Source organism: Nyctibius grandis, chromosome 4 (assembly GCF_013368605.1).
Source record: "Nyctibius grandis isolate bNycGra1 chromosome 4, bNycGra1.pri, whole genome shotgun sequence".
Classification (NCBI taxonomy): Eukaryota; Metazoa; Chordata; class Aves; order Nyctibiiformes; family Nyctibiidae; genus Nyctibius; species Nyctibius grandis.
Genome location: NC_090661.1, coordinates 1,474,084 through 1,497,739, shown reverse-complemented (window position 1 = coordinate 1,497,739; position 23,656 = coordinate 1,474,084). Strand labels below are relative to the sequence as shown.

At 47.6% G+C, this 23,656-nt stretch overlaps 1 protein-coding gene across 4 annotated transcripts in view; it reads left to right on the top strand.

Annotated features, from left to right (window-relative positions):
* Positions 1-1,305: 1,305 nt before the first annotated feature.
* Positions 1,306-23,656, top strand: part of DAGLA (diacylglycerol lipase alpha) — a 106,511-nt gene continuing 84,160 nt past the window's right edge. For all 4 annotated transcript variants that reach the window (XR_011047925.1, XR_011047923.1, XR_011047924.1 and 1 more), the window contains exon 1: positions 1,306-1,373. The gene's annotated coding sequence lies outside the window, so the exon portion shown is untranslated. The remainder of the gene's footprint in view (positions 1,374-23,656) is intronic.

Genomic DNA, 23,656 nt, shown 5'->3' with positions numbered 1-23,656 from the left:
GAAGGAAGCCCTTGGAAGCGCCACACGCAGGATAAAATGATCTGTCGAAAGACTATATTTGGCATCAGCTTTTCATCTAAACCAGAGCTACTTTACACCTGTCTGGCAAGATAAAGGGACTCAAAATGAGTGTGAGTGTGATTTTTATGCCTGAACGGTGTACAAAGACCTCAGCATAAATGAATACCAGAGCTTCAAAGCTTTTGCTGAATGTTTTTCTACCACCTAGAGCATTGCCAGGCTATTTTATTTTCAGGGTACGGCGATATCACTGAGCAGACCATTTGAAGGCTGCTCTACTTGCTTTAAGGAGGAGCAGACAGACAGGTATATGCTGCTATCCCCTGCTGAAGGAGCGCAGCTCTTTTCTGGGACATGTATTCCTACCCACAGGAGACTTCTTTTTTTGCTGCTTTTCTAGTCTTTTGCAGTAAGAGCATCTAAATGAGGTCTTTGGCTGATACTTCGGTACTTGTTGAGGTCACTGCTGTCCAACCCAGGCCACCGCTGTCCTTCCTCCCACCCTAATGCCATGACCAGGGGAAGGCTCTTATGGTGAGTCCATCCCTAAGAGGACTTTGTGGGTAAGTGTATGCAAGAGCAGGTTGCCCAAGAGCCCTGGCTGGGCCGTGCAGAGCGGTTACAGACAAGAAAACCTTATTTCCAGTTCAGTCACGTTATGGTTTGAAGCCTTTTGATTAAAAAGCGATTAAATTTCAGGCCCAGGGATAGCAAACCATTGCTGGGGATTGCAGGAGGTGTGTCGAGGGTGCCCTGGCAGGCTGGAGCAGAGGCCTGGGGGGTCCATGGGATGTGTCCAGAGTGGGTAGGGGGTCTGTTATTGGGGATGGGGTCTTGGGAGAGCCGGGTATGCCCGGCTTCCCTCTGAAAGGCAGCGGCAGGGCTGCCCTGAGCGCGTTGCTGGGGGAATAAAGCAGCTTCGATGCTCGCAGGGGGATTAGGGGGGCTCTGGGGGCTGGCGGTGGGAGGGAGCGGGCTCCCTCGGGGGGCTGCGGCCCTCGGCCCCAAGCAGGGGAGGTGGAAGATGGGCGTGAGGGTGCCGTGGCCGGGCGAGGGTGGTGGCGAGGGTGGCCGGGCCATTGGTGGCCGCGCGTTACTCGCCAGCGGGGCCGCGGAGGGAAGGCCGGGCCCGCCAGGGGGCGCCGCCGCCCCCCGTACTTACGCGCGCCCCCCTCCCCTCTCCAGCCGTCGCCATGGTGACCGCTGGGTGCGTAGCGGCCCTTACGAAGCTGACGCAGTGGGCGGCCCGGCACGGGCGGGGGCGGCCCCTGCACGGGCGGAGGCGGTGTTAGAGAATCGGGGGGCCGCGAGGCCCCCGGCATGGAGGCGGCGGCGGCGGCGGCGGCAGAGAGGTGAGGGGAGGCGGGAGGGCGCCGGGACCCCCGAGCCCTGGGTCGGCGGGGAGGAGGGGGGGCTGGCAGCGCCCCCCGCACCGGCAGGGCCTTCCCCGCGGCGGGAGGGCCGGTCCCCGCGGGCCGTGAGGGGAGGAGGCCGCTGCGGCAGGTGCGGGGCGGTGCGGTGGGGGAACCCCCGGCCTTCTCGAGGGGGGCGGCGGGCAGGTGCGGCCGGGCTTGGCGGAGCCGCGGCCGGGGTGAGGGAGCGTTTGCCGGCCGTACTGCGGGGAGGCGCCGGGCCACGGAGCAGGGCCGCTGCGGGGGGCTGGCTCCCGCAGGAGCCGCGGCTCTCCCTGCCCGCTGGAGGGGCCCCTTGCAGTGGGGCCTGTGCCCTACGGGCCTTTTCCCCCCGGCGGGTGTGTGGCAGCGCATCAGGCTGGTGGCAAGGTCAGAATTGGGACCTGAGACCCCAGTCCAAGCTGGCCTTGGCTGGCAGCACCAGCCTGGTGTGGGGGACAGGGTGGGTGCTGCTGTGTGACTGTGCAGGGAGAAGGTGCTGGTGTGTGGAGGGTGGGTGTGACACATGGATTCTTTCTTTCGGTCTTTATTACTTCTCCGCAGGGACCGGTATCTGAAACAGTTAGCTGGCACTAAAAGTACTTCAGCAACGTGGATCTGCCCCAGTGGGTGATGAGCCCTGGCCATAGAAATCCCCAGTTAGGGTCACAGAGACCTGCATGCTTGTAAAGGTAAAGGATATATCACTCTGAGATCTTACAGCTGGGACGTTGCCAGCCTGCTCAGCCAGAATCCATGCTGTGCCCATTCTGGGAATTGGTACCTGCCTGTGAGTTTGGGACAGGCTGGGAATATAGGAATGGTGGATTGCTGAGCCTGCAGGTCCTGGTACACGGGATGCTGCTTAACAGCCAGCTCCAGGTGGGGAGCAGTATAGTGAGAGACAGTATATAGTCGTAGTCAGAGACAGTACATAGAGCTCCTGGGATGCTGGAGTGTTTGTGTTGCGTACTGAAAGCAGCAGATCTCTGATGAATTAGCCAGTATGTTAAAGGAAATGGTTCTGTGGGAAAGTATAACCTCTGCCAAGGTGGGAAGGAGATTACTCGCCCGCCAGGATAAAACCTCGTGTTACCTGGTGATGAGTTGCTACGTCCCACTGACTGTCATTTTCTGGTTGAACAGGGAGAAGTGTGTGAGCTTGTGTGGTCAGGCTGAGTGTTTTTAAAATAGTCGTGGTTGGGAGATAATGAAATTGTAGGAAGTGGCTTTTGTAAAGAGTCTTTCATCTCTTGGTTTTGTGTCGTTGGCTTCAGTGAAATGTGTATCTGGTGGGGAAGCGTTTGCGCTGTTAAGGAGGTTAGTTTGTGATTGGGGAGGAAAGAATATCTGTGCACTGGTGGAAAGCTTTCCAAATAGAAAACATGATCTGGGTGAAGTTATTCGTTGTCCTAGGTGTTAGCTTTCTGTGTCATAAAACTTGTATTGGGTTCTTAAAGCTGCTGATTATGTTACTGCTCAGCCCAGTGAATGTGTGTCCTAGTGGACAGGCAGACCAGTGATGGCTAATGGGGACAAGAAACTTGGACAGCACCTTCTGTGTGGTAAATAATGCATATAGCCTGGAACTTCCATAACCAAAACCCTTCAGAAAGGAGCAGGACAAATGTTCCCCTTTAATCTGTATTTAAATAACAGATTTGGGAGTTACCATCTCTGCTGTTTTACAAACATTTTACTCGCTCTATCACATGCTATAGAGTCAAAATTAGTCTTGAACTACGGATGTATTGCTGGCCCCCAGCTCGATAGCGGCGTCCTGTAAAACCAGATTTAATCAGAATTCCATTTTAACTTAAGGCACTGGCTTAGATCCTTTTGATTGCTGTAGGCAAAATCAACTCAGAAGTCACAGGGATTGCCGTGAGTCCCTGCCAGCTCAGTCATTGCTGGGAAATAAGCAATGAGAAAGGCGAACTTCAGTGTGCTGTGTCCACCCGTTCCTCTTCTGGAGTCCTAGGAAGGAGCAGTTGTGCAACAACGTGCTCTGAGTGGTTAAAATGGAGAAATGTGGAAGAGAAGTGGGAAGCATGAAAATGCTTCCTCTGATTACAAAGTTACGTTTAAAAAAACTAGAGAAGAGCAATAGGGTAAACCAAAATACCTGTCAGTCTGTTTCATAAAAAAAAAAATTAATGTAGATATCAGTGTGTTTAAAAGTGTTGAGAAGACTCTTCTTTAGCAGATACTCGGTGCATTTGCATTGTACTCAATTTTGGCAGTTTTGCTTTTTATGACCCGTTTTATAGTGAAAAAATGGGCAGAGGGGTGTTTCTTATGCAACCTCATCTTAGAAGTTGAATTAATTTTGAGTTAGTTTATCAAAACTGGGTCACTTTGATTTCTGAGGTGCAATAAAACTGTATGGATTTGCAAACAAGATTTATACACTTCTTTATTAAACTTCCTTGCGTTAAAGCAGCAGTGATTCTGTTCTGCCTTGAGATAGGGGAAGGATGTTTGAGACTTTCCTTGGGTCTCAAAGTTTTATATCTACCCTAGAACAAGCAGCTTCTAGTTTGGGGAGTCTGCACCCTGCTTTTCCTCTGAGAAAACTCCATAGTCCTCTTTTCAGCTTGCCACCTAGGTAGCCGTAAATAAGTCTCTCTGGTTCTGACAATGATCCAGCAGATGAGTAAGTACATCCTGAGCTGGGTTCAGCGTTGGAGTTTGAGGAAGTTGCATTTAAAGAGACAGCAATGAGATGCTTGGATGAGTGGAACTATTTTCATCTGCTTTTAGAGAGCTGCGGGGCTGGAGGTTTGAGAGAGCCGAGGGAAAAGAGTTTATGAAAGTGCCCTTTGTGCTCTCAGCAGCGTGACAAATGGGTTCTTTGGGGATCTGTGCGTAGCTTTGGGATGTTTATTCTTGCTGGAATAGATTCTGTGAGTAAATCAGACTTAACTTGAAGCTAGTTTGCGCTGGTATTTTCTTTATTCTGCACTGGACACACATGATACTGTTAATTTAAGTGCGTGTCTGCCAGAGCAAACGTACACAGCACGTGTTTCACGGTGGTGGGAATCGTTGCGGTGCTTCTAGTTAGAACTACATTCCTTTGCTTTCAAGCTGACACTTTGTTTTGTGTCTTTCTAAAGAGAAATCGGAGGAAAAATCTTGAATATTTGCCAGCTCTGTCCAGCTTTGAACTTTTACGCCAGAAGAAACTGAAATTATTTGTCTAATTTTGATAAGAAATGGAAAAGTTTGCCCACTGGAAAAGTAAAATCAAATTGCTGTGTGTTTTAAGAGCAGAAGTATAGCTGGGAGTTGAAAGTCTACTCACAGGGCATAGAAATAGACTCTAGAGTCTGCTCCCTCTGTGCAGCCGTGGTGATCCTGCTTACTAGATCTGCTTTCCAATAATACAATATATTTTTTGCCTCTTTATATGTAATTCCAGAGTGCAAGATGCTGAGCACTTGTTCTGCTTGCTTGTTTGGGTGAGTTTAAGTCGTGGTGCCTGGCATCTTGATCCTAAGTTCGTTAAAACTAAGTGTCTATAAGAATGTACCCATAAGTGAGCTATTAAAAAAAAAAGTCTAAAATATTGTGGACTATTTAATTATTTGAAGCATCATTACAAGCTTTAAAGAATCATTACAAGCTTTAAAGAATGATAGATGCATGTGAAAATTGATGGCTTTACACTAGTGAAGTGGAATATCCTGATATAAAATGCATACAAAATTTGGGTTTCAATGCAAAGCATAATGCTGCTGTACCTTGTTGATGATTTTGAATAAAAGGTAGAATTCCTGCTGAGCTGTAGAAAAAATGTGCCCTCTATCTTCAGGCATTTCTTCTTTTCTTTTATCCTTTTCTCTCCTCCTTCCAGTGAAAGGGGTGCAGGTCCCTTACCTCATAGGCTGGGTTCGTTTGAAAAGATGTCAAGCTAAAAGATTAAATAAAAAAGGCTGATTATTTTTCTCTTCCTTGCAGCAAGAGTAGGAAATCTGCATGGCAAGCAGACTGCTTGCTTAACAAGGAGTTTTCTCATGAGCTCTTAACCCCCAAGCTTCCAGTGTGTGTGCTTTCACACCAATGCTCCTTCAACTGGACTCGTGCTCCTGCAGGCTCTTGTGGACCCCTGGAAGTCCTCCTCCCTCCCTCTCCACTGGAGTTGGTGTCCCTCTTTGAGGAGACCTGGCCTTCTGGTCTCCTTCAGGTTGACTACAAATGTCTGTGGAGTGGCAAGAGAATTCATGGCTTTTATTTCTGGTCAAGCTATTAAATCAGTAGCCAGCTTGCTTGTGGTTCTTGTATGTTGAGGGAGCTGGGGGTGTTTAGCCTGGAGAAGAGGAGGCTCAGAGGTGACCTTAGTGCAGTCTACAACTACCTGAAGGGAGGTTGTAGCGCAGTGGGAGTCGGCCTCTTCTCCCAGGCAACCAGCGCTAGGACAAGAGGACACAGCCTCAAGCTTGGCCAGGGGAGGGTCAGGCTGGACATCAGGAAGCATTTCTTCTCAGCAAGGGTCATTAGCCATTGGAAGGGGCTGCCCAGGGAGGTGGTGGAGTCACCATCTGTGGAGGGGTTTAAGAAAAGCCTGGCCATGGCCCTTAGTGCCCTGGTCTAGTTGCCATGGTGGTGTGAGGGCAATGGTTGGACTCGATGATCCCAGAGGGCTCTTCCAACCTCATTGACTCTGTGATTCTGTTCCCTTTGTGTGAAATTAAAACTACAAGTGGATTCCTCAGTGATGCCTTTGACCTTAATAAGAATTTCTCCCTGAGAACAGAACACAAGATGCCATCTAGAATCTTAAAAATTGTAATTTTCCTTGTGTTCTTCACTTGCCATTTCGTCAGGCAAAGGTGCTGTTCAGCAAGCAACAATAAACCCAGTGCAACTAACTTCTGTGGTAAGCTAAGAAGATCAATTGTCTTCTGTTGAGTTGTTTAAACTGAGCTTATTTTCATAACATTATGCACAGCTCTACGTTGCTGCATCGGCAGCAATCTGGTGATGCAAAGCCCTCTTCTAGCACATACTGGTAGGGTTGTTGTGGGAATCCTATCTGGGCCCGTTGGGGTGGGGTTTGTGCCTAATGTGGGTTATGTGTATTTTCTAGATGCCTGCTGTTTCATAAGAACTTTTGTAAGCTCCTTCCTGTAGATAAAGGGTTGTGCTGCTGCACACACTTCTATTTCTCAGAGTGAGAATGTCCTTGTGCCCTGAGGGGGTACTAGGTGCCAGGCACAGACCTGAGGGGTATCTGTCAGCCCCTCTTCCTCAGCACCCTGGTCTTCTGTCAGGGCATTAGCATCTTTAGGGGTGAGCAAGCACTGATGATCCTTTTCAGGAGCTTGTTCTCCCACCGTTGCTGGTGGGATAGCCTGTTTGATACAGTTGGGTGCTCTGTGACATGCAAGGTGGGAAGATTTGCTTGGAGCATCTAAATGATGAGTGTCATGTTATTGAAGAGCTTGTAACTCTGAATGAGAGCAGAGACTTGCTGGTACTGAAATTGATTGAATGAGATTCTCCTTGTGAAGACAGGGTAAGATCACTTTAAACAGTGTTTGTAGTTACTAGAAGTAATTAGCTGATTGATAAATACGAGAAGGCGACCTTGAATAAGTGCTCTAAGCATTTGCAGTGTCTTTTTTCCTCCATAACATCTGTTTCTTCCTTGTGATTTGTTGGTCTAGAGGTGTGATGATCAGCACAGACCTGAGCGATCCTGAGTTTAAATCCAGATTCTAGACTGGGTCCTTATTCTTCTCTGAAGAACAACAAATGTGCAAATAAAATGGTGACTCCCTTAGGCCACCTTAAATGAAATTGAACTGGATAATAGGAAGAAGCAGGGAAATTCAGGACCTTGCTGTTGTAGTGTCATTGCAGTAAGTACAATAGAAATGGTGAGGCTGGTATGAAAAGTTCTAGCGCGTTTCTACCCTGAAAGGTTTCCATTCAGTTCTGTTCCGCTGCCCCATGTCTGTTAGAAGCTGGAATTTACACAGCTCTTCCTCTTTTAGAAAGAAAAATGAAATGTAATGTTATGTCATGGCTTGTCTTTTCAGCATGGATCTGTGTAATGTGCTTGCTGGCGTTTACAGCCACAGATACAGCCTTGATGTATTTTTGGAATATAGATATCAGCTCAAAAGTCTGAGCTTCTGGAGGCTTGTCTTTTCCCCGTGTCATCTGCCAAATGATCTTGCAAAATTGTGCTGTTTTCTCTCATGGGAAATTAACTATTTCACCTCCCATAAAGTAAGAGCAAGTCAGATGCTTCTCATGAGTTTGCAGCATCTCAGCCAGCCTATGAGTGCCCTGAATAAAGTGAATCCTACCTTCTGGTGTTGTCTTGCATGTTATATTGAGGTGGTGGAGTCACCATCTCTGGAGGGGTTTAAGAAAAGACTGGACATGACACTTAGTGCCATGGTCTAGTTGCCATGGTGGTGTCAGGGCAATGGTTGGACTCGATGATCCCAGAGGTCTCTTCCAACTTGATTGATTCTGTGTGATTCTGTGATTTCTTGGTCATACCAGGACCCCTTAAAAGTGTTCTTCACTGAAATTCAACCTAGTGCTAATAACTTCCCTTTATGCCTGGCTTGTCTTTGTTCATGTCCAAAATGTACGTTCTTTCCTTGTTGGAACACAACCCAGGTTTTGGTGTTTGAAAATTCAGAGGTGAGAAGTAGTAAATGAAGTGAACTCAGTGCAGCTCTCCATCGCTAAGTGCTTCTGGAACAGCAAGTGGACCACTTTGTTGCTTGTCTGCTGTTGAACTCAGAACAAGACCTCTCGTAAAAGTGCACCAGCCACTCTTGAAGAACTTCAGCCTCAGAGCCTCTGGAAATGGCAGAGGTTTTGTAGCCCAGTGGTCTCTCTTGTTCCAGGATATCCCTGCAAAGGCGATGCGTCCTTCCATTCAAAGGTCCTGTGTGACTGCGTTACCTCTCAGCCAGATTTAACCTTTTAGACTACAGTACCCTTTTTGTGCCTGTGGTCTGTCTGATTCAGTTGTTTGTCACCATCTCCATGGTAGCCAAGCATCCGCTGATGACAACTGCTCCACTAAATGAGAGCATTCAGATATGAACCTCTGTCTTTCTGCTTGGAGGGGAAACGTGCCCGTAATCCCCTGTCAGAGGAAGTAAAAAAGTTCCTATTTGCTCTGCTGAATGGCAGATAAATTACATCCTTAAAAGAAAATGAAGAAGCAGTAATTTGCCACTTCTCTCAAGTTCCTGTTGTAGTGGACACTCTTTTTCTTCCCTGAATAGAATGGAGAATAATGCCAGATTTCTCTGAGAGAATCTCTCTGTGTGCTCTGGGATTGCTCTTCCCCTCACCTTTGTCATTTTCACTTATTTTCTAGCAGAGAAAGAGGCTGCCCTTTCTTTTCAACTCTTCTGAGGTTAATATAGGGCTAAAACTATTTGGCACATGAATAATGAAGTGCATAGGAAGCAAGAGATGCCTTCCCCAAGATGTTATATGCATGTTCTAAAACCAGAAAGAATCGAGCTTTCCTCAAGCTTCAGCGACGTGAGAGGAGCTCAGGGCAAAATGCCTTTACATAATCGTGGTGTTAAAACTTCATTCTGCAGGAAGCCAGGGGCTTCTTTCTCCAGAAGCCCTTTCCCCTCTAAATTTCATGCCTATTCCTGGTTCAATACTTTGGTTTTGGAAAATGGTCTTTTATCCTCATTGGTTGGACATTAGGAAGAATTTCTTCTCAGCAAGGGTCATTAGCCATTGGAAGGGGCTGCCCAGGGAGGTGGTGGAGTCACCATCTCTGGAGGGGTTTAAGAAAAGCCTGGCCATGGCACTTAGTGCCCTGGTCTAGTTGCCATGGTGGTGTCAGGGCAATGGTTGGACTCGATGAGCCCAGAGGGCTCTTCCAACCTCATTGATTCTGTGATTCTGTGATTATTTTTTTTAAACAAAAAAGGAACACGCTTTCTTCCAGATCTGAGAGCAAACCCTTTTGAACACCTCAGGGGCCATAATCAAATTTAAGTCAATAGGAAATGGGGACATCCAGAAATGCAGTGTTGTCCTTGGTGCTTCCAAATGTTGCTGGCCTGGAAGAGTATCGGATAAGAGATCTTTGCTGCTTGCATGTAACTAGTTAGTTTACTTTGCTTTTTAGGACCCCAGCTCTCCGCTGGTGGGGAAGAGAATCAATAAATTCTCTTTAGGCTTTGTCTTTCTCTCAGCTGAGGGTGGAGGAATTAGTATAGGCGGTTCTGGAGGTGGGAACCACGTAGGATGCTGCAGAAAATGCTCGTTCTTCTGTGAACGAGGGGCTGAGTAAGTGTGGTGCATGTATCTGAAGGGCCTCCTGGGAGCCTGCTGGGAATATTGACAGAGTTTGTGACTTTGGAGTATGCGGTGTGTGAGTTTGCACGCAAACCTGGGAGTGTCAAGTATGTTTAATTAGCCCCAGTGAAGGAGAGGTGAGTAGAAAGCCTGAAAATCCACTGTGAGGTGGGGAGCAGGTGTTTGGGGAGAAGACACATGAAAACACACACTTTGGCTGTTCTCTAATCTCATGTGCACGTTTGCAGGACGTGGTGCTTGTGTTTGTGCAGGACCACGTGCTTCTGAGTGGTTAGATGTGCACTGAGGAAATGAACAGCTCTACCCATGCCCATCATGGTGTAAGGAACCTACTTTTTGCATCTAAGGAACCTTCTTCTAGTGTCTCCTCGCTTTTTATTCCCCAGAATGGCTTGAAAGCCTCTGGTTAGGAACTCTTAAGGTATATTTCATCTGACCTTTATTCTTTGGGACATGCAATGCCTATTTTGTGATGAGTTATCCTAACCAGGTCGCCGAGGGGATGATATCACCACAGAAATAATGATTTTACTTCCACTGGGAGTGGTGAAGAGCAGAGGAATTCAGCCCGCTGCTGTGTGCTGGTCTTTGTCCAACGGATTGTTGCATCCTGGTTCTCCTGCGCTGCCGTGTGTGTATGGGCCTGGTGGTGGAGGAGCTGGGGGTGGCTGGGTGGGGGTAAATGGGTGTTTTAAGACAGAAATGAATGGATGAAGGAAGTGTTCAGCATTGTGGACAAGAAAAGGAAATGAGCCTTTGCAGGACTTGAACGTTTTGGCCCCAACGTGAACTGAAAGCCTGATGCTGTTCTGCATTTTGAGGTGACGCTGGAGAAGCTGGGGAGGTGAAGCAGCAGATCTGTTCTGAGGCTGCTTTTAATGACTCCAAACTATCAAAAATATTTCTTGAGTCAAGCAAGTGGCAGGAAATTCACTGTGTTTATTCTCTGAAATGAGTGTGCATGCTAATACGAAGTGTTAGATAACTTAAACTTACGTGGCAGCTACTATTGGATGTACCAGATGCTTTTGTTAGGTCCTCTGAGGTGAGTTGCCTGGGCAGGCTGAGGAAGAGGATGGAGTTGCCCAAGGGCACATAGTGATCTCTCCAACACTGACTATTCTGGACTGTCCTTCTTTGAGCTACCTGAGCTGAGTTTCATTGTCTTGAAACATTGCAATGTTGTGCAACGGACAAGTCAATGTCCTTTATGTCCCCAGCTGCTGTTGTATTTATCCTATGAAAAACTGGTTTTCTAGCGGCTCTGCTCATATTTCTTTTCTAGTTAACTCTTGTTAACTCTTTTCTAGTTAACTCTTTCGGTTGGTTAACTAAAAAAGACTTGAAAGAAGTAGAATGGATGGGTTTTTAATTGAACAGAGGACGGCAAGAGACAGAAAGCTCTAGTCTTGCTTCCCACTTAAATGTGTTCATAAGGACTGAGGCCTTTCACGTGGAGGATCGCAGCACCAGACGGGGAGGCATGTTTTTTGGGAAATAACATAGTTAAAAGGGAAGAAATCGCCTTGGTTCCTGTTGCTGTAGCTGCATTTTGTGTCACTGCCCTGTACATTGTGCTCACGAAATGAAATCCTTTTGAGTGCGAAAGCATGACAGGGTGTGGTTAAAGCAATCAGGAACCTTTTCACTTTAAATTACCTGATTTATGACATGAAAATCTCCATGTTAACATAGATTTGTTTTGCAAACCGTTGGGCTGTAAGTTACCTGGTGGTACGCCAAAACACTCCCTCTTGACTAGCATGTGAAAATACAGCTCTTGAGCCTCTGGTCTAGACCACAAGGGCGAAACGCTCCCGAAGAAAGAGTAAGTGGAACTTTCAGTTCTTTCTGCAGGCACCATTTCAGTTATTTGCTTCATTTATGTTAATATTCAAGGAAGTCTTTTGGGTGGGGAGTGGGAGTGAACCCCTTTTTCTCTTCCTGTTCTGTTCTGGACTGCTTTCATCGTTCCAGTATGTCTGGGCTTGCAGCTTTTGTGCTGACAGTAGGAACTGCTGGTTGGTCTTCTGGAGGTGCAAGCCTCTTGCTGCAGAGAAGGTGCAGTGCCAGAGGGTGGGATACTGGAACTCCTGGTTGTCCAAGCCTGGAGAAGCAGGAGATCCTGTTCCCAGAAAATGTGTCCCTTGGTTTCCTCGTACTTTAGATGAATATGCTGGTGTTTGCTCAACTGCCGTGCACCTGACTGCTGCCTCTGTGCAGGAATTTTCCAGGAGTTTGCATTTCATGCTGGAGCTTTTGTTTAAACTCTAGATTTTTGAAGAGGAAAAAGTGGCAGATGCCAATTAGGAGAGAGGAAAAGGGAGGAAGATGTGATTATCCAAGACTCGGTGGCCCTCAGGACTGTGTGGCTGCTGCTCCCTTTTTGTAGGGAGCAGGAGTAGAAGAGGTGAGAAAATATCATTATCTTTTCTTCAAATATGCATAGTGCTGCTGCTGCAGAGGAGCAAGGCTACCAAGGCTTCATTAGATATTTCTGCTGTTGGGAAAGGAGGTGAGGCTGGAAGCAGTTGTGGCTCTTACGTTCCTATGGGAACAGATAGGAGATGCAAGGGCTTGGATTATCAGCTATAAGGGGATTGTCAAGAAAGGTGGGAAAACGATTTAATTTCTGATTTGAGTGGGAAACTAATATTCATTCTCTCCCCCATTGGCTCTTGACTGCAAGTTTTCCTCTGCTGAAGAGGAGACAGGATTTTGTGCAGTGTCTTCAAGGCCGGTTCGCTGCTCCATGGCCACAGAGTTAATTACAAGCTGGACAACGAGATGCACGAGTCCACCCTGCTGCTGTTTTACCAACTCAGCAGTTCAGAGCTCTTTATGTATGGAGAGGGGCAGCAGAAAGACCACACGTGTCTGCTGGATGAGAACACAAACACAGCTCAGCTCCATATAGCAGTGGTGCTTGTGGACCAGGGTCAGTAACCCCGTCTGGATGAATGCTCCAGACTAAACTATTTCTGAATCCACTTTTACCACCCCATTTAAAGTAGATAAGATGTTTGGGGCAGAGACATCTGGTTTTGTTTCCACTGCACTGAGCTGCAGCCCATTGTTAAAGCAGCTCCTGGCAAATGCAGGACTTTGCCCAGTGCTTCGTTTCCTGGGGAGATCAGCCGACGTGCTGTGAGGAGGTTCTCCCCGTTCAGAAAGGTTGGGTGGTGGTAAGATTCATGGTGTATCAAAGGAAAACAGCTGCATTATGTGACCTAAGAGGAATTGCAGTCCCCAAGTTAGGTTGCTCTGTCTGTAAATTGAAATGGCAAAAAGAAAGGAGCTTGATTAATGAAGAGGTTTTGGTTTCTGGCAATGAGTGTCTTGTTTCCAGCTAAATTCAGTGGAAAGCAGGCACCTGCCTAGGGGTGGTGCCTTGCTGGCTCTTGGCTGTGCTTCCTCATCACCAGCAACTGCTTTTTTTTTTTTTAAGAGGAGAAATCTGGTGGCTTTGCCAGTTTGTCACAATAGCTGAAGGGATTTTAGTCTTAAAATGGACCTTGTCAGGTGAGTAAACCCCATCATTTTGGACTTACCTCTTGGAAAAAGTTCCCTTTAGTGTTCTTATATCTATATAGTTTTTTCAGCTGCATATCCTGGTTCTTTGACTGTTACAAAGTCAACACGATATGGCCAGTGAGCAAAACTAGGACGGTGGCTCACATCTGTCAAGGCTTCCCTGCCCCCAAAACTATAGGTTTGCAATTAGTTGGTAGCTGGCCATTAAATATACCACCTGCTTGGTGCTTCAACTTCACTGTGCTTAGTGCAAATAATATCGTTTCTTCAGTCTTTACATTTTCTGTGTTACCAACGTGGTAAAATGCAATTTGAATTAAGATCACTCAGGGTGCAGAAAAGTTGAAGTGCTTCTGTTAAAGAATAGCTCTTTGTAGCCTTTATACCGAGGGCACTCACTGAATACTTGGAACTATTTAGAGAACATGATTTCAGCTTCCTCATGCAGGGGGGGAAAGCCCAGCCTAGAAATGTGGGGGGTTTGTGAGCTTCTCTTCTTGACTGCAAAAACCACACCATTTTATCTCAGATTTCCCTAAAATTGAGATGTCAAAAAGACAAATTGAATATTAGTTGTGTGCTTCTGGTGTGTGGCTCTGGTGTTCTCCAGAGCCGGATAGCACAGAGGTCACCCCGCAGCCCTCGCTGGCAGCCTGGAGCAGGAATGATGCCTGGCTGCTGTCAGCTGAGAGGGGTGTTAAAGTGGCAGGCTCTTGCTGTGTCTTCAACTTCTTCCCCTTGCTCCCAGCTTCCTATTTGATTTCTGGATTATTTGACTCCCATCTTGATAACGCTTTTGTTTTCTAAATGAGTTTCCAACTGACTGTGTCAGAAAGTAAGGCACTGGTGAGGCCGCACCTTGAATCCTGTGTCCAGTTCTGGGCCCCACACTTCAAGAAAGATGTTGAGGTGTTGGAGCAAGTGCAGAGGAGGGCGACCAAGCTGGTGAAGGGTCTGGAGGGTCTGACCTCCGAGGAACGGCTGAGGGAGCTGGGGGTGTTTAGCCTGGAGAAGAGGAGGCTCAGAGGTGACCTTAGTGCAGTCTACAACTACCTGAAGGGAGGTTGTAGCGCAGTGGGAGTCGGCCTCTTCTCCCAGGCAACCAGCAATAGGACAAGAGGACACAGCCTCAAGCTTGGCCAGGGGAGGTTCAGGTTGGACGTTAGGAAGCATTTCTTCTGAGCAAGGGTCATTAGGCATTGGAAGGGGCTGCCCAGGGAGGTGGTGGAGTCCCCGTCTCTGGAGGGGTTTAAGAAAAGCCTGGATATGGCACTTAGTGCCCTGGTCTAGTTGCCATGGTGGTGTGAGGGCAATGGTTGGATTCCCTGCCTGCCGTAGGAGATGAGCCTTTGGTAGGGTGATGGCTTTGCTGGGCCTGAGAGGAGCTGGGTGAGGGTGTTATTTGGGTTCCCCCACTTGCCATTGTACCTATGTGCTCCTGTGTGTGTAGATGAGCTTTTTATCCTATACCTAAAGCATTTTGGAGGCCACGTTGTCTCTCTGCCCCTCTCCTGCTTCTTCCATGTACAGCCAACAGCTGGAAACGCATAATTTTTCCATTTTGCTGTGTTTTTCTTCTCCCTGGCTTATTAGGGTAAAGAATAGGGAGAGAGGGAGGAAGGCATGTGTAGGCTGCTGGTGTTGCAATTTAAAACCTACTTGTGGAAGGGGACTGGCTCATTCTCGTGCCCTTTGTATACTTCTTTCCTTTTCTGGATTAACTTCAGTCTGGCAGGTTGAACACCTTTAAAGTTTCAGTGGTGCCAGGAGAGATCGTTGAACTGACGGTGAATTATTCAGAGTGTCATTCCACCAGGACTTTCATTTCCTTACTCCAGAGTGATCGTTTTGGCCTGTTGGTATCACTCATTCAATTGAGTAGGATACTGTATGCTGGTGCATGCTCTTCTGCTGGACACTCTGTTCCTAGCTGTGACTGAGGACTACAGTGGAGGAGGAAGGAAGAAGCCTGTGGACATTAATTTTTTCCAGTTTAAAGAATGCTTGAATTCATCATGTGTTGGGCAAGTCGTTGTTCAAAACTGGATGCTCTAGCAGACTACGCTTTCTGGGTCTGTCAGCTCTGCTCTTCTTCGCAATGAAAATAAAATCACAAATTATCTGAGCAGCTTTCTGCCACTTGATGCATTGGATGATATACAAAAAGGTTAGCTGTTCATGTGAATAATAGTGACACTAACGTGTATAAATAAGAGTTCTTCACTTCAAGAAATACATTGAGATGTTGGAGTGAGTCCAGAGGAGGGCGACCAAGCTGGTGAAGGGTCTGGAGGGTCTGACCTACGAGGAACGGCTGAGGGAGCTGGGGGTGTTTAGCCTGGAGAAGAGGAGGCTCAGAGGTGACCTTAGTGCAGTCTACAACTACCTGAAGGGAGGTTGTAGTGGGGTGGGAGTCGGCCTCTTCTCCCGGGCAACCAGCGATAGGACAAGAGGACACAGCCTCAAGCTTGGCCAGGGGAGGGTCAGGTTGGACATTAGGAAGCATTTCTTCTCAGCAAGGGTCATTAGGCATTGGAAGGGGCTGCCCAGGGAGGTGGTGGAGTCACCATCTCTGGAGGGGTTTAAGAAAAGCCTGGCCATGGCACTTAGTGCCCTGGTCTAGTTGCCATGGTGGTGTCAGGGCAATGGTTGGCCTCGATGAGCCCAGAGGGCTCTTCCAACCTCATTGATTCTGTGATTATCTTGCTTCCAACAGTAACCTACTCACTAACTGGTTCTGATAATTCCCTGAACAGTGAAAATCCTGTAATATTTCCCTCAGGCACCCTTTTGTAATGCTCCTCTTGACACGTACCCCAATGCTGCAAGTTTCAAGGATGGAATGAAGGAAACTGAACTTGACTGATGGACAGCTGCATAGGGGAAAGGCTGCTTGAGCAAGCTTGGATTCTTGAGGTGGCCAAACTTTGAATGGCAGATGTTAGAGGTGTAGATTTTTTCAGCATAGAAGGTGTGTTGCCTGCGGAGTGTGGGAAAGCTGTCAGCAAGAATGCTGTGAAGGTATGTGAGAAGCTACCTGGCATCTAAATGCAAATGGAATATGATCTGTTATTGAGTACTTAGGAGATCCCCTTCTCAAAGAGATTGTGATTACAGGTGTATTTTGGAAAGGAATTGGAGCCATCAAGACTCTTCTGTAGCTTTTGTCCTTGCAAACTGTTGTACACACAGAAGATCTCAGACTGATTTGTAGATAAGTTTGCTAGTCCTGTGGGCTATGCTTGGTGGTCTGCAAAGGTCCAAAAGTCAAACAAAACATGTCTGCAAGAATGCAGGCATAATTCTTATTAATTCCTCTTTAAAAGGGCTGGGAATATTTTCCCACATTGCCCAGAAAAGAACTGTAGGAAATCTCAGCTGGAATGTTTGTGCCTGTGTTCAGAGTTCAAGTGACTGAGTGAAGAAATTGAGGGGGGAAAAAAAGTAGCACAGGATTGTGATGCAGAAGAGCCCAGACCTGGGCTAGACTTATACATGATACTTAGGTGCTTGATTATGCCTTAATCAGCTCGTTTAATTGCAATATAATATTGCTCTGAGGCCTTTGAGCTCTAATCAAGGATGAGGATCTGAATCAAGTGCTATAACTGAAAAGATGAAATAAAGATTTTTTTTTTGCAAGCTTCAAAGTTCTCTTGCAACAGCAATAAATGAATTAGTTCCCAAACCCCAGATCTTGTGATCTCTTCCAAGATGATTATAACATTCTCACCAAGGACTGTTTCAGGCGTTTACTTCTGAAGTCCAATTGAAAAGCTTTAAATGAATGGACACTTCATGGTTAATTGTTATTAAAGGGAAAGGAAAAAAGTCCACACCTAGACAAATCCTGCAGAAGGCATTGCCACAGAGGCATTAAATTTAATTACAGGGCTAATGATGCATTGCCTACAGCATAAGAGGAAAAAATACTTTCTCCTCTAATAGCCTAAAACTGTGTTGGCTCAGAGCCAATCACTTGTCCTGGAGTATATCTGAATAAACAGGTTTGGCTTTTTTTTCTTATAATCCTGTTTGGATTATAAATTCAAGTGTGAAGACTCATTTAGCATTTGGAATTCTTATCTGCTAGACTAGAGGGAAGGTGGTTTCGCTCACAGAAATCAATTTAAAAATGCCTCCTTTTCCAAGCAGCTGTTGGAGGAGTGATCCTGTCCCTTTGAGTATGAGCCTGCCTCTCTCAGTTCTCTGGACAAGATTTGGGGTCAACCTCTGTTCTTTATCTTTCTCATTGATGGAAAAGTGAAATTGCTTTCCTTTGGTTTACAAAAACTAAGTTATTGATGTCTTAATTTTCCAATAGAAGTTGGTTCAATAGAGAGATTTGAGCTGGGACCTCCTGGCTCTTGTCCAGGTGTGCAGCAGCCAGGTCCCAGAGCATTCATCCTCACAGCTCTTGTACCCGGGAGCAGATAACAAGGCTAGGTGCAAGCTCTGAGGAGGACCCTGCTGATTTTTTCAGGAAAGATGACATTTTTCGTGTTCAATTCAGACAGGCATGGACTTCAGTGATAGCTTGAGGAGGAACATATTACCAGTCCACCCTCTTTTGAAAAGAGAACAGCACAACTGAGTCGACTTTGAAAATAGGATGCTTTATTTCTGGAGGGTCTGGAGCTGTGTGGCCGGGCTGTTTTGACCAGCAGATCTCTCCACATGTTGCTTGCTCACAGGTACCATGGCTAGTCTTGTTTCTTTCTCCTTTGCAGTTCGCTGGCACCAAACTGATGTCATTTAGATGGAGCTTGGACCTGAATTTTGTCCACTTCTCTCTGGCAGGGAGAAGATCCCTACCTCCTTTCCTATTCCCTCTTTTGTGATCTCTGATCCCTTTCATCTTAATTTCATGATTCTCCTTTCTATATCTTAGTAACCATGGTTTTGATTTATGTTCTGAGTAGTCTCCTGCTCTGTTTTTGTACCTCCTACCACAGTCCTAGCAGTCCACAACACCGGCGTTGGTTGACTCCTGTGTGTGGCCAGTCCCTGTTTCCTGCACTCCATTACCTCGGGGAAGAATTGTTCCTGATTTTCCTTCGGTGTAACCAGTTGTTAGCTGCAGAAACAGACAATCTCTGCTTTCCAGTTCGTGTCGGTGGAGCTGCTGGAAGCCAAGGAATGCTTTTTCAGGGTGTTTCTACTGCTGCAGCCCTCCACTTGTCACGAGGGATGGCTGCTTCTGCCTCACCTCCTTTCACCTCACTTTTGTCCATCTTTGAACTCATTCTAGGTACAGAGCTGGCTGACCAAGAGGGTAGCGATGCTGTCCCTGTAGTGACAGACTTTCCTAGCTCCTACCAACATGTGCTTAGTGACTTCTCCAGCAGCTGCTAACAAGGGAAAGTGAGGAGTATGTGGAAACAAGGAGGATGGTGGCAATGGGGAGAAAAATATGTGTATCTTCATGAAAATATCAAGGCAACTCTTGGGACAGGCTAGAAACAATTTGCTTACATTGAGATCTGACACAATTAGCTACAAGCTATGCCATGTGTGCATCGGTGTGTGCAGTAATCCCCACAGTCTGCTTCATAAAGTCTCTTCACGTAACCTCCTTCTGGAGCCAGAGTAATGAAATGAGCAGTAAATAGCTTCTTGTGTGATGTTCCTCTAAGAGTCAAAGGAAAGTCATCTGGAAAATATAGGGAGGTTCTCCTGCCCCTCTACACGGCCCTGGTGAGGCCACATCTGGAGTAACTGTGTCCAGTTCTGGGTCCCCCAGTTCAAGAAAGACCAGGAGCTACTGGAGAGAGTCCAGCGAAGGGCTACAAAGATGATCAGAGGACTGGAGCATCTCTCTTACGAGGAGAGGCTGAGGGAGCTGGGGCTGTTCAGCTTGGAGAAGAGCAGACTGAGGGGGGATCTTATCAACACTTACAAATACCTTAGGGGTGGGTGTCAAGAGGAGGGGACCAGACTCTTCTCAGTGGTGCCCAGCAACAGGACAAGGGGCAACGGGCACAAGCTGAAACATGGGAAGTTCCATCTGAATATGAGGAGAAACTTCTTGACTTTGAGGGTGGCAGAGCCCTGGCACAGGCTGCCCAGGGAGGGTGGGGAGTCTCCTTCTCTGGAGATATTCAAACCCACCCTGTGCAACGTGCTCTGGGTGACCCTGCTTTGGCAGGGGGTTGGGCTGGATGATCTCCAGAGGTCCCTTCCAACCCTTAACCATTCTGTGAAAGTATCCTGCAACTGGGATTTTGGGAGAGCTGTAAGGTAGAGTAGAAAGGTATCGATGGTCAGTATATCAGGGAGGCATCTGAAGAAAGTGGGGGAGTTCTAATTTAGGAAATTAGTGGTTTTTAGGAAAAAAGTGTGAAAACGTGGGCATGCTGTGGGAAGGAGATGTGTGGTACCCTGGCTGAAGAGAGGAACGTGTGGCTGTGCTACCTGTAGCATGGAGTCTACAACTACCTGAAGGGAGGTTGTAGCGCAGTGGTACTCGGCCTCTTCTCCCAGGCAACCAGCGATAGGACAAGAGGACACAGCCTCAAGCTTGGCCAGGGGAGGTTCAGGTTGGACATCAGGAAGCATTTCTTCTCAGCAAGGGTCATTAGCCATTGGCAGGGGCTACCCAGGGCGGTGGTGGAGTCACCATCTCTGGAGGGGTTTAAGAAAAGCCTGGCCATGGCACTTAGTGCCCTGGGCTAGTTGCCATGGTGGTGTCAGGGCAATGGTTGGACTCGATGAGCCCAGAGGGCTCTTCCAACCTCATTGATTCTGTGATTCTGTGAGTTTGTCAGACATTTGAGGAGCAGAGGATGAGATGGTAATAGCTGTTCCAACTCCAGGGTCTATAGTGAAGAACCCACAGAGAAAAATAGGCAGAAGTCTACGTAAGCTCTGTGACAGGGCAGGAAAAAAGTATGAGTAAATATGTATAAGACAGAGTATTTGCAGGACTCGTAGCTGGAAAACTAGAGGACTGTAGAACTTAAGTAGGAGACCTTCTAAAATTGTCTACTTAAATAATTACTGAGCTAGAAACTGAACTCTCTACTCATCTCCTGGCTCTCCCGGGGAGCAGCAGGAAGGGACACTTGCTCGTGAGGGGTGTAACTGCCAGGTAAGGCACAACCACCGAGGGCCTGGGGGTTTGTAGGTGGGCTGTGTGTGTGTGCAGAAGGGGCTGTGCGTGGGTGTTGCGGAGGAGGGATGTGTGTGCTGGTGGTTAGAAGTGTAGCTAATGGAGGCTCTGTCTGAAAAGGGCTTTTTAGCTCTGGGTTGTGGAAAATATATATATATAAAGCTTAAATATGACACAAGATCAGAGAAACCTGGGCTTGATTCATCCTTGCTTACATAAGCAAAATGAAAATAGGATTCCTGCCTTCTATCACATGCCCCCAAACCTGAGATTCAGGGAGAGTGAAGCTACTTCAGCTTGGCAGGATTCCACCCAGGATTTTGGTTTTACCTCGCTGTGTTATTAGGGAAGGTCTGGACGGCGAGAATTTCTAGGAAGAGGAGGAGGAGGAGGAAGCATTTGGTCTGCTTGTCCTGGTGATCGGGGGTGTGTAGAGGTGTGGGACCTGTGCTCTTGTTTGCTTTTTTGTGCCTGCACGTGTGTGGTTACAGCATCTTTATCTGAAGCACCAGCTGGAGAAAGTGGCTAGAGGGAAAGCAATAAGTCCCAGGGGAACTGCCTGGATTTGATTTCCACTGGGTCTGAATTTGGGACTTAATTTCCTAAGCCGGGAGGGAGCTGCATGCGCTGAACAGTTGGTGATTTTACTTCTTGCAGGCACGCTGCACTGTTCCTCAGTGGTGTCCTCTGGGTTCCTAAGGGACGAGCCTTTTGGGCTAGAGAACAGCTGTCAGCAGCTGGAAGGAGGAGCTCTGCTTGTCTCAAGATACTCCAGGGCATCTTAGCAACAAAAACGTGGAGAAAGAGATGGCTGCAAAGCAGGGTAATCGAGGGAAGCCACAGAAAATGTGGAGTCTGAAAAAAAGGGAGTTAAGAGAATGGCAGAATAATGGGGGAGTGGGATGCCAGAGGAGAAAAAAGGTGGATAAAATCTAAAGGGTTGGGTGAAGAGCCAAGGGAGGCTTTCAGCAAGTGGTGTGCATGGCGGGGGGGTGAGAACGGGGCTGCTCTGAGCACTGGAAGGTGCCGTTACTCGCAGGTCTGTGTGAGAGAGGAGCTGTGTGCAGGAGGAGCGTGTCGGGGTGTGTGTGACTGCGGGAGGAGGCTGCTCTGGAGGCTCGCGTGTGTCCAGAGCAGTGCAGATCTCAGAGGGTCTCTGGGAGGTGACTGGGATTTGGGTTCCTGCGGCAGTGAGCCCTGGAGGGTGTTATTTATAGCAGGAACCGCTGAGGCAGGAAAAGTTTGCTCAAGCTGTCATTTGTGTGAGCCAGAGAGCTGGAGTCTAGCCCTGCCTCCCTCCTGCTCTTGCTTGCTTCAGATTTTCACTGTAATTAGCAAGCTTTACATGAGCCGGGTCAGAGCTGGCAGCTTTCTTTAGAAGACTGTGTTTTCCAGGCAGGAATAAGGAAAGATTTTTCTTGTGGGAATACTTAGCCTGATCATTTGTTTTATTTCAAGGGTTCTCATGCACGGAGGTGGAAGCCACGAGATGGGAGGGGCAGAACCACGTTTCTTCTGAAGTTGCAGCAGCAGAAGCCAGCATCTGAGAATTCAGAGTTAGGCTTTAAATGTTCACTTTGAGCTTAGGAGGAATAGAAAAATCTTTTTAAGATTCTAATCTGTACTAATTTGGGCTGGTCCAGGATGAGAAAAGCGTGTTAGTCAATACAAAGCTGTTCTACTGTCGTTTACTTGTTTCCTTTAAAATCTGCAAAGCTTCCTTTTGAGTACCCAAAGTGATGGATCGAGAACAGCGGAGGGTCAGCGTACGGATACAGATGGTTAATATCACAAATCACAGAATCAATGAGGTTGGAAGAGCCCTCTGGGCTCATCGAGTCCAACCATTGCCCTGACACCACCATGTCAACTAGACCATGGTCGCTGCTGTGCTGCCACTTGGGTTGGTAAAAATACCTACTTGTGCACGTGTTCATGCGTCCTGGGCGACATACGTACCCTTCATCAGATAGAGCTCGTTACTTTGGTGTTTAGTCTTTGCTTCATTAGTGCCCCAGGGTAAGCATTCAAGTGAAAGTGGATACGCTCTGTGATACGGGCACGTGGCCTGGGTTTGTGCCGAGAGAAGCCCTCCTCTGGAAGGCAGCAGTCCTCTGGATGTTAGGAGAGGAAAAAAAAGGGTGACCAAGCTGGTGAAGGGTCTGGAGGGTCTGACCTCCGAGGAACGGCTGAGGGAGCTGGGGGTGTTTAGCCTGGAGAAGAGGAGGCTCAGAGGTGACCTTAGTGCAGTCTACAACTACCTGAAGGGAGGTTGGAGCGCAGTGGGAGTCGGCCTCTTTTCCCAGGCAACCAGCGCTAGGACAAGAGGACACAGCCTCAAGCTTGGCCAGGGGAGGTTCAGGTTGGACATGAGGAAGCATTTCTTCTCAGCAAGGGTCATTAGGCATTGGAAGGGGCTGCCCAGGGCGGTGGTGGAGTCCCCATCTCTGGAGGGGTTTAAGAAAAGCCTGGCCATGGCACTTAGTGCCCTGGTCTAGTTGCCATGGTGGTGTCAGGGCAATGGTTGGACTCGATGATCCCAGAGGGCTCTTCCAACCTGGTTGATCCTGTGATTCTGTGAGGGAGGGAGAAGCACTGTTTTTAATTCTTTAGCATCTTTCCCTTCCAGAGACACCTTCCCTTCCTGCATCAAGCAGTCCCTGGGTGTGAGCAGAGCCAGCATTTCCTCCTTCTGTCCTCTCAGTTGCACGTGGAGGAAACTGCTCCACAGCCATTCCCTTCGCTCAGGAGCCTGGTGCTGCTTCTCTGCTGCTTGAACGGGCATGCTTCTGCTCGCCGGCATGCTTTTTGGGGAGGGGAGCAGGGAAGGACTGCCAAGGAGTGGTGTGGACCGCACAGTTTTCCTGAGTTTGGCACTGATCTTCTGTTCTCCCACTTCTTTCGCTCTTCTCGTGTTGGCAGCGGTGGTCCGTTTCGCTCCCGTAGAATGACTGGTGGCTTTCCCTCTATGTGACTCATCCCCTGGGGAATTCCTGAAGCAATGAGTCAAGTTATTGGGAAAACTGTTTGCCCACTAGCATAAACTAGGAAGCCAGGAAGCCTGCCTGTGGTATTGTAGAGAGGCAATTACTTTTCGGTGAGGCTGGGGTTGTCCCCTCTCTCCTAAAGGCAGGTCACTTCAAGGTTAGCTGGAGCAGGGATACATTGCTGAATGTATTGTTTTTCACCTTGAAATATGCTCCTCCTGCTATTTTTTTTTTTCCCCCTCCTGTTTTTTTTTAAGGTGGCTGGTCTGATAAGCATTCCAGCGTGG